At 40.3% G+C, this 13,362-nt stretch overlaps 1 protein-coding gene across 2 annotated transcripts in view; it reads right to left on the bottom strand.

Annotated features, from left to right (window-relative positions):
* TBCE (tubulin folding cofactor E) overlaps positions 1-13,362 on the bottom strand; it is a 90,572-nt gene that overhangs the window by 23,439 nt on the left and 53,771 nt on the right. The window lies entirely within an intron of this gene.

Below are 13,362 nucleotides of genomic sequence, written 5' to 3'. Positions count from 1 at the left end.
GAGAAGCAGCTCACAGCGCAACTAACACCCAGCACGGCCAAAAACTGAAAATTTAAAAAATAAATTAAAAAAAAAAAGCAAATGCAAACAATGAAACTATTTTCAATAAAATTGGCAAAAAATAAAGTCCTAACATTCAAAGACTGCAAGGTTGAGTTAGTGTTTGATTGTATAATCATACCCCTGGGAATCTGTCAGCAGGCAATAATTTAAAAATAAAACAAAACTGCACTTACAAAGAGTCTATATAATAGCATTTTTTAAAACTGAGGAATTCTGGAAACCATAAAAATGTCCAGCTGGACAGGAACTATTAAGTGAACCAGATAGATGAGGTCATTAAAGTATTCTAGCTGTAATACTTAAGAAAACTACTTACAGAATAATGCTGAGATTTCTAAAGACTGATCCAAATTGTACATGACACAGCTACAGAAGAATCTTATCTATGGCTAGACAAAGATTGAATAAGGACACAAAGAAATGAAAATACTTGTGGATAACAGGATTACATACAAAATTTTTAAATTATTAGATCAGATCAGACCAAATTATAACCTGAAATAAATGAAAGTTCAAATATGGGGATAAAATTAGAGCATGAATATCCTATATTCTACAGAAGTATAGGATATCCTACCATAATTTATATTTACCACCATTTATATATTTTATATAAATTTATATTTACCATAATTTACATAATTTTAAATTACAAAATTGTTTTATAGCCATTTTTAGCAATAATTTCTATAAGAATTTAATAAAAATATTAACCATATTGCTGTATGTAAGGACTATTGTCAGGCTTTTCAAGACACTCAAAACAGATCTTTAGACACATTACATTTCACCATCAGCACTGGATTACGGCAACAAGACCTAACTTTCAGGGAAATCCAAGTATGCTTACAAAACAGCTAAAAATGGTAGTATCCTTTGATCACAGTAGAGAATAAATGATGAAATACACGAATCGCCAAAAACTGTACAATAAACACTATTTTGGCTTATGCCCTTTAACTCTTAGAGAAATCAAACTTCCCTATAAATCACCATAATTAAAGGGGATGAAATACTGACGATAAATTTTGTCAATATAAACATATATACGTTTTTTTCTGGAATGTGGCTCTAGAGAGATTACCAGATTGTGAAAGGTATTTGTAACCCCAGAGTCAGAAGTGATGCCTCAGGCAAAAAGTGGCCCCGAGGTCGTGAGAACCCCAGAGAGGGCAGCGTCCCGGAAGGCGACAGAGACTGGACATCTCTGTTGCCACAAAATCTAGCAATCGGAAAGTAACCCTGGAAGAAGTAGCTGGGGTGGGGCCGTGAGGCGAATTCCAGTGAGAGGAGACTGGGCTTAGATTACTCTCACTCCGAGGAGTTTTATTGGAAAGGGGAATGTATGTTTTAAGACAGGACAAGGCATGAAACTTATATGCTGATGAAGATAACCCTACAAAGAGGGGGAAACTGTTGATGCAGGAAATTAAATTCTCTGTTGCAGCAAAATCATGTTCTGAATCTGTGTTGTCTGCTGGGGTATCAGAGGATCACTGTCTACCAGATGCTACCTAGAAAATACTTCGTTTTTTTTTTTTCTCACATGTTTTTTCATTGTGGTAAAAGTCACATAATATAAAACATACTATTTTAACAAATTGAACTGTACGCAATGTTCACACTGTTGTATGGCTCTCGCCATCACCCATCTCCCAGATTGTTCACCTTCTCAAACTGAAATTCTGTCCCCATTAAACACTAAGTCCCTACCCACTCCCATCTGGCCCCTGGCATCCACCAGTGTCCTTTCTGATTCTACGAATTTGGCTATTCTAGGTACCTCGTATAAGTGAAATTAAACAGTATTTGTCCACACCTAATGTAGATTAGAATGCAGAAATAATATTGCTTTAACTGTAGGAATTTAAGGGATTAGATTTGATAGAGTGCCTGAAGAACTATGGACAGAGGTTCGTGACACTGTACAGGAGGCAGTGATTAAGACCATCTCCAAGAAAAAGAAATGCAAAAGAGCAAAATGGTTGTCTGAGGAGGCCTTACAAATAGCTGAGAAAAGAAAGTTTTCTCAAAAGAAAGAAAAGCTGAGAAAAGAAAAGAAAGTTAAAGGAGAAAAAGGAAAGATATACCCCTTTGAATGCAGAATTTCAAAGAATAGCGAGGAGAGGTAAGAAAGCCTTCCTCAGTGATCAATGCAAAGAAATAGAGGAAAACAAAAGAATGGGAAAGACTAGAGATCTCTTCAAGAAAATTAGATACCAAAGGAATACTTCATGCAAAAATGGGCACAATAAAGGACAGAGATGGTATGGACCTAACAGAAGCAGAAGATATTGAGAAGAGGTGGCAAGAATACACAGAACTACACAAAAAAGATCTTCATGACCCAGAAAACCATGACCATGTGATCACTCACCTAGAGCAATCCTGGAATGCAAAGTCAAGTGGGTCTTAGGAAGCATCACTACAAACAAAGCTAGAGGAGGTGATGGAATTCCAGCTGAGCTATTTCAAATCCTAAAAGATGATGTTAAAGTACCACAGTCAATATGCCAGCAAATTTGGAAAACTCAGCAGCGGCCACAGGGCCAGAAAAGGTCAGTTTTCATTCCAATCCCAAAGAAAGGCAATGCCAGAGAATGCTCAAACTACCTCACCATTGCACTCATCTCACACACGAGCAAAGTAATGCTCAAAATTCTCCAAGTGAGGTTTCAACAGAACATGAACCGAGAACTGCCAGGTGTTCAACTGGATTTAGAAAAGGCAGAGGAACCAGAGATCAAATTGTCAACATCTGCTGGATCATCAAAAAAGCAAGAGAATACCAGAAAAGTATCTACTTCTGCTTTATCGATTATGCCAAAGCCGTTGAATGTGTAGATCACAATAAACTGTGGAAAATTCTGAAAGAGATGGGAATACCATACACCTGACCTGCGTCTTGAGAAACCTGTATGCAGGTCAGGAAGCAACAGTTAGAACTGGACATAGAACAACAGACTGGTTCCAAATTGGGAAAGGGCTATGTCAAAGCTGTATACTGTCACCCTGCTTATTTAACTTCTATGCAGAGTACATCATGAGAAATGCCTGGCTGGATATGCAGAGTACATCATGAGAAATGCCTGGCTGGATGAAGCACAAGCTGGAATCAAGATTGCTGGGAGAAATATCAATAACCTCAGATACGCAGATGACACCACCCTATGGCAGAAAGTGAAGAGGAACTAAAAAGCCTCTTGATGAAAGCGAAAGAGGAGAGTGAAAAAGTTGGCTTAAAACTCAACATTCAGAAAACGATCATGGCATCTGGTCCCATCACTTCTTGACAAATAGATGGGGAAACAATGGAAACAGTGACAGACTATTTTGGGGGGGGCTCTAAAATTACTCCAGATGGTGACTGCAGCCATGAAATTAAGACGCTTGCCCCTTGGAAGAAAAGCTATGATCAACCTAGGCAGCATATTAAAAAGCAGAGACATTACTTTGCCAACAAAGGTCCATCTAGTCAAAGCTATGGCTTTTCCAGTAGTCATGTATGGATATCAGAGTTGGACTATAAAGAAAGCTGAGAACCAAGGAGCTGATGCTTTTGAACTGCGGTGTTGGAGAAAACTCTTGAGGGTCCCTTGGACTGCAAGGAGATCAAGCCACTCAATCCTAAAGGAAATTAGTCCTGAATATTCACTGGAAGGACTGATGTTGAAGCTGAAATTACAATACTTTGGCCACCTGATGCAAAGAACTGACTACTTGGAAAAGACCCTGATGCTGGGAAAGATTGAAGGCAGGAGAAGGGGATGACAGAGGAGGAGATGGTTGGATGGTATCACCAACTCAATGGACATGAGTTTGAGCAAGCTCTGGCAATTGGTGATGTGCAGGAAAGCCTGGTGTGCTGCACTCCATGGGGTCACAAAGAGTTGGACATGACTGAGCGACTGAACTGAACTGAACTGTTAGAAAGGATCCTAGTGTGAAGAACACAGTTCTGTTTTAATAAAACACATTTCTATCACTCGGCTAAAGACATTAAATGTAGCTAGCCTCATTTTTAAAGGTTCAAAGGAATCTACCTAAGAGATGATCTAATGCAGGACTTCTCAAACTCAACCCAGTCAGTCAGTCACCTGGAAAGCTTATTAGAACCCACCTTGGGATGTATACTCAGTGGTACTGGGCTGCAGCCAGGGGATTCTGATGCAGAGCAACCTCAGCTCCCACTTTAAGAAACTCATCTAATTCAATTCCATTTCAGTTGGAGATACTGGGATGACCATCACAGAGGTACACGAGCTGTGCTTGTGCAAAGTTGCTTCAGTCACATCCAACTCTTTCCAACGCCATGGACTGCAGGTCACCATGCTCCTCTGTCCACGGGACTCTCCAGGCAAGAATACTGGAGTGGGTTCTGTGCCCTCTTCAGGGGACCTTCCGCAGAGCTGCACAGCCAAGACCAAAAATCGTGGAGTCCTGATGACCAGTGCACTATCCTTTCCTGCATCTCTGTCTCTACTCTCCTCACTACCACAAATTTTAGTAGTTAGTAGATCTGTTAGTAGGTATTATTATTTAATGCTGTTTAGTAAAGAAATAAAACAAGCACTTTAATAATAAATGAGAAAACAACAATGCAAAACAAATACCATGGTTTTCATTTCTGTCCTAAATGTATACTTTTAAAAACTGTGAAAGTGAAGTTGCTCACTCATGTCCGACTCTTTGCAACCCTGTGGACTGTAGCCCACCAGGCTCCTCCGTCCATGGGATTCTCCAGGCAAGAGTACTGGAGTGGGTTGCCACTTCCTTCTCCAGGGGATCTTCTCGACCCGGGGATCGAACCCAGGTCTCCCGCATTGCAGGCAGACACTTTAACCTCTGAGCCACCAGGGAAAAACTGTGGTAATGAACAATTCCATGGCATAGTCAAAGCTATAGTTTTTCCAGTAGTCATGTGTGGATGTGAGTCGGACCATAAAGAAGGCTGAGCACCAAAGAATTGATGCTTTCAAACTGTGATATTGGAGAAGACTCTAGACAGTCCCTTGGACTGCAAGGAGATTAAACTAGTCAATCCTATAGGAAATCAACCCTGAGTTTTCACTGAAGGACTGATGCTGAAACTGAAGCTCCAGTACTCTGGACACCTGATGCAAAGAACCAACTCATTGGAAAAGACCCTGAAGCTGGCAAAGGTTGAAGCTAGGAGGAAAAGGAGATGACAGAGGATGACATGGTTGGATGGCATCACCAACTCAACAGACATGAGTTTGAGCAAGCTCTGGGAGATGGTAAAAGACAGTGAAGGCTGGCATGCTGCAGTCCATGGGGTTGCAAAGAGTTGGATACAACTGAGTGACTTAACAACAATGAACAATTCAAGAATAGACCTTTATTAGAGCTTAGTTTGGCTGCAGGCAGAAGAAAGGAGTTAGGAATGGTGTTGGATGGTTACAAAGTAGACGCTATGCCTTTTTCAGATCAAGGATCACATCCAAGGTCAGTCTCCTCTGCAACATTCCTGGCAGATCTCTCAGAAAACAAAACAGTGCTGCAAATACTGAAAAATACCAGCTGAATGAGTGCCCATCAATAACCATAAATCTCCAAAGGTAAACTAGTAATTCATAAAGATTTCACAGAAAAACTATCAAGATGTTGCATCTCAACACTGAAATCCTGAATCCTGTCTAAAGAGAAAAAACTAGGGGAGGGGAAGGAGTGAAGGGGGAAGAGCACAAAATTTGTTTTCTTATAAACACTCAGCATGTTTAAGGTCCTGCCTCCTTCTGCCCACCAATTACAGAATGCAGGCAGCAAAATTCACATCCTGACCATGGCCCTTGCAGAAATAGAAGACTCTCACAAAGCACTGTAATCAAGATTAGGTCTGCCCAACAGAGAGATAAAATTCAGGTGCCCAGTTAAATCTGGATTTCAGATAAACAATTGGTTTTCAATTGAATTTCAATTGTTTCTTCCATCTTTTTTCAGTATTATGCACGTCCCATGCTTACACTAAAAAATGATTTACTGCTTATCTGAAATCAAAATTTCACTGTGAATTTTCTTTTTTTATTTAGTGAATCCAGCAACTCTACTCAAAGGTAAAGGGAGACCAACAGAGCCCAAAAGTACCATAGTAAACTTTTTTTAAACTGGGGATGGTTTAAATGCTGGGTGCTGGGAAAGACTGGGTCCCTGGGGAGTATCAGATAACTGTTGATCTTGATACCTTGCTTGTTTCAAGCTTGCCCACAGCCTTCTCACCAAGATCAAGTAACCAACCATAACCATTCACCCTGGGAGAACTATTCACTCATTTAACGTATACCAAGAATTGACCTGGTGAACTAACTCATTTTCCCAGCAGGGGAGAAAAAAAAAAAAAAAAAGGCGAATAGATAGGCATCTTTTTTTTGCACATTCCTTCTGAATGTCACAATTTCTATTTTGCCCTGATTCATGGAAAGCTTCTGAAAACGAAATCTCTCTCCTCACCTTTTACAGGCAGGGAGATTCACCCTGCCTGTAACCTATCAGCACACTTAGTGATTATTTTAAAAATTCTTCTATCACTTTACACCACATGCTCAGTCGTTCAGTTGTGTCTGACTCTTTGCAGCCCCATGGCCTATAGCCTATATCCTATAGAATCCTATATCCATGGGATTTTCCAGGCAAGAACACTGGAGCAGGTTGCCATTTCCTACTCCAGGGGATTTTCTCAACCCAGGGATCAAACCTGTCTCTTGCGTCTCCTGCATAGGCAAATGCGTTCTTTACCACTAGCGCCACCCTGGAAGCACTTTGTACCATACCAGGAGAATATTTTACTTATTTTTAAATAAATTTTTATTGCAATATAGTTGCTTTACAGTGTATATAGTCAATCCTCATTAGTTATCTATTTCATACAGAGTATCAGTAGTGTATATATGTCAATCCCCATCTCCCAATTCATCCCAGTCCCTAGGGAGAATATTTTATATTGATTTATTAATGCTCATTCAAGAACTTCAAAATACTTCACGACAATCTTAGGCTACACACAGTAAATCAAGAAGCTTCCATTTGTTAAGTTAGCCAGTATCATGGATAAAGTTTGAGATACCATGTCCCCTCTGATGCCAAGTATAAATTCTATTCATGGTGGTGAAGAACACACTTTAAGATTTCTTGATCACCAGAACAGAGAAATCATATAATTACCTAGAAAGCGAACATTTTCAGTAACAGCTGAGGGTAAAATACTGACCCAAACAGTTCTAAGAGTTTAGAGTATAGGTTGTTTAGGTTGAGAAAAAAGCACTGGAAATCCACACACAAGGTAGAGAGAACTTCAAGGTTCATCACCTTAACTGAACCACTCAACTCCTCAAAAGACAAGAGATGGAGAAAAAGAAGCACCTGAAAGAGACACTGATGACTGGTTCACAGCCGCACATTTGGGGTAAACCTGTATACTACCACTGTATACTGAAAAAGTCACAAATATTAATTATGGGCGCTGTATATTGTCACCCTGCTTATTTAACTTATATGCAGAGTACATCATGAGAAACGCTGGACTGGAAGAAGCACAAGCTGGAATCAAGATTGCCGGGAGAAATAACAATAACCTCAGATATGCAGATGACACCACCCTTATGGCAGAAGGAAAAGAGGAACTAAAAAGCCTCTTGATGAAAGTGAAAGAGGAGAGTGAAAAAGTTGGCTTAAAACTCAACATTCAGAAAACAAAGATCATGGCATCCGGTCCCATCACTTCATGGGAAATAGATGGGAAAACAGTGGAAACAGTGTCAGACTTTATTTTTCTGGGCTCCAAAATCACTGCAGATGGTGACTGCAGCCATGAAATTAAAAGACGCTTACTCCTTGGAAGGAAAGTTATGACCAACCTAGATAGCATATTGAAAAGCAGAGACATTACTTTGCCAACAAAGGTCCGTCTAGTCAAGGCTATGGTTTTTCCAGTGGCCACATATGGAGGTGAGAATTGGACTGTGAAGAAGGCTGAGCGCCGAAGAATTGATGCTTTTGAACTGTGGTGTTGGAGAAGACTCTTGAGAGTCCCTTGGACTGCAAGGAGACCCAACCAGTCCATTCTGAAGGAGATCAGCCCTGGGATTTCTTTGGAAGGAATGATGCTAAAGCTGAAACTCCAGTACTTTGGCCACCTCATGTATGAACCAAACATTATAAATAAGAGACTGCCATATTTACCTTAGGTTATACAGAAATCAGACTGAAACTAAACATGATGTGAAATTACCAGCACCCATGTTCAGAATGTACGCCCTGAGCTGGGCTTTGAAAACCACCCTATCCAGGGTCTGCTCTCAAGCATCAGGGTGTCACCCCCGCAACCTGAGATGCTGGGGAGACTCAAGAAGCAGGGGGTTTTCAAACACCCAATTCAATATACCCTGATATCCCGCTTACAGTGCAGAGGCCAGCAAACTAGTCTTCACAAGACATGTGTGCTAGAGCACATAACTGCCCTGCTACAGCATGTCTAACACAATGTCGGCCACTTGATATTAACACATGCTTCTGAAGAGATGGAGACTTGAGTTCTGCTATCAAGATGGCAACTTCTGATTCACCTGCCTCATTTAAAACGGGTACACCAACCTTTTTGTCATTTACCTATTTCACAAGTCTAAGAGGAGAACATTTATCATCTGGCAACGTTAAACTGCTCTGGCTTCATGGAAACAGCATAAAAGCATTAAAATGCTTACTATGGTTAAAAAAAAAAAAACTGTAATTATGGTTTTCCAAGTAAAATTTGAAATATGAAGGAAGACTCCAATAAAGTTAGTAAGAGATCTGAATTAACTTAATAACAAGTGCATGTGATATAATCTATTTTGTCTGATTTAGAGATTTCTAGATACTGACATAATCTTTACTAGTTGAAGCCATGTTCAAATGAATATTAACATCAGTATTAACAACTATAAAGGAAAAGGTCATTCCTTTAGTTTAGATCAGTGGTTACCCACCATATCAGAGCCAATGCACCCTTTTACACTGCCCCCAAAACAACCTGAAATGCAATTACCTACCCATATAGGATTTCAAAGTCAATAAAAAATGCCCATTTCATTGAAACAAAAGTAATTTATAATAAGATAATATGTATTTTGACGTGTAGATGCTCAGGCAAGGCTGTAACTAGGAGACACGATAAAACAAGGAGATGCTTATTTCAAGAGTAAGAACTGAAACACCAAGTCCGCACCCTTCAGCACTTCAGGGCAAATCCCACATCTGCCAGGACTGAGGCAATCTTCACTGTACTACTCAGAGACTGAAAATACCATCACATCCAGAGACCACTAAGGACATGTAGCCATGGATGATTTGGGAGGTGCTGGAGCAGGCTCCACGGGAAACATTCCCTCAGCTGGAGGCTGTGTGAGGTCATGGTCCAGGTAAGGCATCAATAGGCACAGATAAGAAATTTCTGTTTCCACACCTTTCCAAACACATAAATTGCTCCCTTCATCTCCATAAACTCTTGACAGATTCTGAGCTGGCCTTGTGACATATGTGTCATCACCACTGGCCTCTAGGAACATGCCAATTCTTCTATCCTGACTTTTCAAAATTACAGACTGCTGAACTAGCAAACAGTTTGTGATTATCTAATTTTGACCCTCATTTTAGAGGTCAGTAAAGTGTGATTTGTTTGGGGTTCTAAAGATTGTTAAAACCAAAGCATGAAGCTGCTTGATTTCCAGGAATGTGTTCACTGTACAACATTTAAACAATGATAAGCTTAATATTCCCCTTCAGGGATCATAGCCTTTCCATGGTGAAGGGGCTTGCATAACTCAATGAAGCTATGAGCTATGTCGTGCAGGGCCACCCAAGATGGACAGGTGACAGAGAAGGGCTCTGATAAAACATGGTCCGCTGGAGGAGGAAATGGCAAACTACTCCAGGATTCTTGCTGCAAGAACCTCATGAACAGTATAAAAAAGGAAAAAGATATGACACTGTAAAATGAGTCCCCCAGGTTGGAAGGTGTCCAATATGCTACTGGGAAAGAGCAGATGGAAATTACTAATATCTCCAGAAAGAATGAAGCAGCTGGGCCAAAGCAGAAATGATGCTCAGTTATGGATGTGTCTGGTGGTGAAAGTCTGATGCTATAAAGAACATTACTGCACAGAAACCTGGAATAGTTAGGTCCATGAATTAAAGTAAACTGGACGTCAGCCAGGAGATGACAAGAGTGAACATCGACTTCTTAGCCATCTGTGAACCTAAATGGATGGGAATGGGCGAATTTAATTCAGATGACTATTGTGTCTACTACGGTGGGCAAGATTCCCTTAGAAGAAATGGAGTAGCCCTCAGAGTAAACAAAAGAGTCCAGAATGCAGTACTTGGGTACAATTTTAAAAACGACAAACCATTCAATATCACAGTAATCTAAGCCTATGCTCCAACCACCAAGGCCAAAGAAGCTGAACTTAAACAGTTCAGCTACAGCTCAGCTACAGCTAAAGACCTACAAGAACTTCTAGAACGAACACACACAAAAAGATGTCCTTTTCAGCATAGGGGATTGGAACAAAAAGCAGGAAGTCAAAAGATACCTGGAGTAACAGGCAAGTTTGGCCTTGGAGTACAAAATGAAGCAGGGTAAAGGCTAACAGAGCTTTGCTAAGAGAATACACTGGTCATAGAAAACAGCTTCTTTCAACAACACAAGAGATGATTCTACACATGGACATTATGAGATGGTCAATACAAAATTAGACTGATTACGTTCTTTGTAGCCAAAGACAGAGAAGCTCTACACAGTCAGCAAAACAAAGACCTGGAGCTGACTGTGGCTCAGATCATCAGCTTCTCACTGAAAAATTGAAGAAAGTAGGGGAAACCACTATGCCATTCAGGTATGACAAATCAAATCCCTTATGATTATACAGTGGACGTGACAAATATATTCAAGGGACTGAATTTATTCAATCCCAGACCTGGTAGACAGAGTGCCTGAAGAACTATGGATGGAGGTTCATAACATTGTACAGGATGCAGTGACCAAAACCACCCCAAAGTAAAAGAAATGCTAAGAAGGCAAAATGGTTGTCTGAGGAGGCCTTACAGATAGCTGAGGAAAGAAGGAAAACAAAAGACAAGGGAGAAAAGGAAAGATATACCCAACTGGATGCAGAGTCTCAGAGAACAACAAGGAGAGATAAGAAGGCCTTCTTAAATGAACAATGCAAACAGGATGGGAAAGATTAGAGATCTCCTCAAGAAAACTGGAGGTATCTAGGGGACATTTCATGCAAAGATGGGCTCAATAAAGGACAGAAACACTAAGGATCTAACAGAACCAGAACAGATAAAGAAGAGGCGGTAAGAATACACAGAAGAACTATACAAAAAAGGTCTTAAAGATCTGGATAACCATGATGGTGTGGTCACTCATCTAGACCAGACAATTTGGGAGTCTGAAGTCAAGTGGGCCTTAGGAAGCATTACTATGAACAAAGCTGGTGGAGGTGATGGAATTTCAACTGAGCTATTTAAAATCCTAAAAGATGATGCTGTTAAAGTGCTGTACTCAATACATCAGCAAATCTAGAAAACTCAGCAGTGGCCACTCTACTGGAAAGGTCAATTTTCATCCTAATCCCAAAGAAGAACAACCCCAAATAATGTTCAAAGTACCGTACTTTTGCATTCATTTCACGTGCTAGTAAGGTTATCCTCAATATCCATCAAGCCAGGCTTCAACAGTACATGAACAGAGAACTTCCAGATGTACAAGCTGGGTTTAGAAAAGGCAGAGGAACTAGAGATTAAAATTCCAACACTGATTAGAGAGAAAGAAAGGGAATCCCAAAAAAACAATCCCAGAAAAACAAAACGTCTATTGCTTCCTTGACTACACTAAAGCTTTTAACTATATGGATCACAACAAACTATGGAAACATCTTAAAGAGATGAAAATACCAGATCATTTTACCTGCCTCCTGAGAAACCTGTGTGCAGGTCACGAGGCAACAGTTAGAATCAGACATGGAACAATGGACTGGTTCAAAATTGGGAAAGGAGTACAACAAGGCTGTATGTTGTAACTCTGCTTATTTAACTTATATTCAAAGTACATCATGTGAAATGCTGGGCTGGATGAATCACAAGCTGGAATCAAGACTGCTGGGAGGAATATCAACAACCTCAGATATGCAGATGATACCACTCCAATGGAACTAAAGAGCCTCTTGACAAAGGTGAAAGAGAGTGAAGAAGCTGGCTTAAAACTCAACATTCAAAAAACAAAGATCATGGCATCTGGTCTCATCACTTCATGGCAAAAAAAAATAAAATAAAATAAAATAAAAAAATAAATAAAAATAAAATAAAATAGTGGCCTAGCATTCCACTATTTGGAGGTTCTATAGTTTGTTTAATTACCTGGTTCTTATTGGCTATCTTGTTAATGAACCAGTAAGAAGTGTTTATATCCATTCAAAAAAAAAAAAAAAACTCGTCACAAAACAAAAATACACAGAAAAAGACAAAGAAAGCAATCCCACTTTTAAAGTTAAGACTGAGAGTTTTAAAAACAAGGGAAAAGGACTCCTCTGGTGGTCGAGCAGTTAAGAATCCTCCTGCCATGCGGGGGACACGGATTCAATCCCTGGTCCAAGAAGATGCCACGTGCTTCGGGGCAACTAAGCTCCCGAGAGCTGCACCCACTGAGGCACACACGCCCTAGAACCCCTGCTCCACTGCAAGAGAAACCACTGCAATGAGAAGTCTGCACGCTGCAACTAGAGCATAGCTCCCACCTGCCGCAGTTAGAGAAAGCCCGCCCTCAGCACAGCCAAAAATAAATAAATAAAAAGCATAACAAATTAAAAAGATAATAAAAACAAGGAAAAAATTCTACAAATAGTATGGGCTTTTTAGAATACACTAAATTCTACATTATAACCACCCCAAGAGTCAAATGCCTCTTCTCCATTCCCCTTTATTCAACTATTAAATATTCTCCTACATAACCATGTCAGGGACTTCCCTGGGGTTCAGGCAAGAACCTCTTCCAATTCAGGGAACTTGGGTTCAATCCCTGGCCGGGGAACTCAGATCCCACATGCCAGGGGGCAAATAAGCCTGTGTGCTGCAACTGGAGGGCAGCAGGAGTGCCCAAATGAAGATCCCAGGAGCTGCAGCCAAGAGCCGACGCAACCAAATAACACACGAACATTTTAAAAATAAACAAAGATAACCAGGCCAGTTCAAAATGGAAAATTACCTGCATTTAAAATACACAGTCCCTTCGTGGCTTCCATC

This window comes from Bison bison, unplaced genomic scaffold, assembly GCF_000754665.1.
Source record: "Bison bison bison isolate TAMUID 2011002044 unplaced genomic scaffold, Bison_UMD1.0 scf7180017864462, whole genome shotgun sequence".
NCBI classification, from domain to species: Eukaryota; Metazoa; Chordata; class Mammalia; order Artiodactyla; family Bovidae; genus Bison; species Bison bison.
This window is presented reverse-complemented; position numbering and strand designations above follow the sequence as displayed.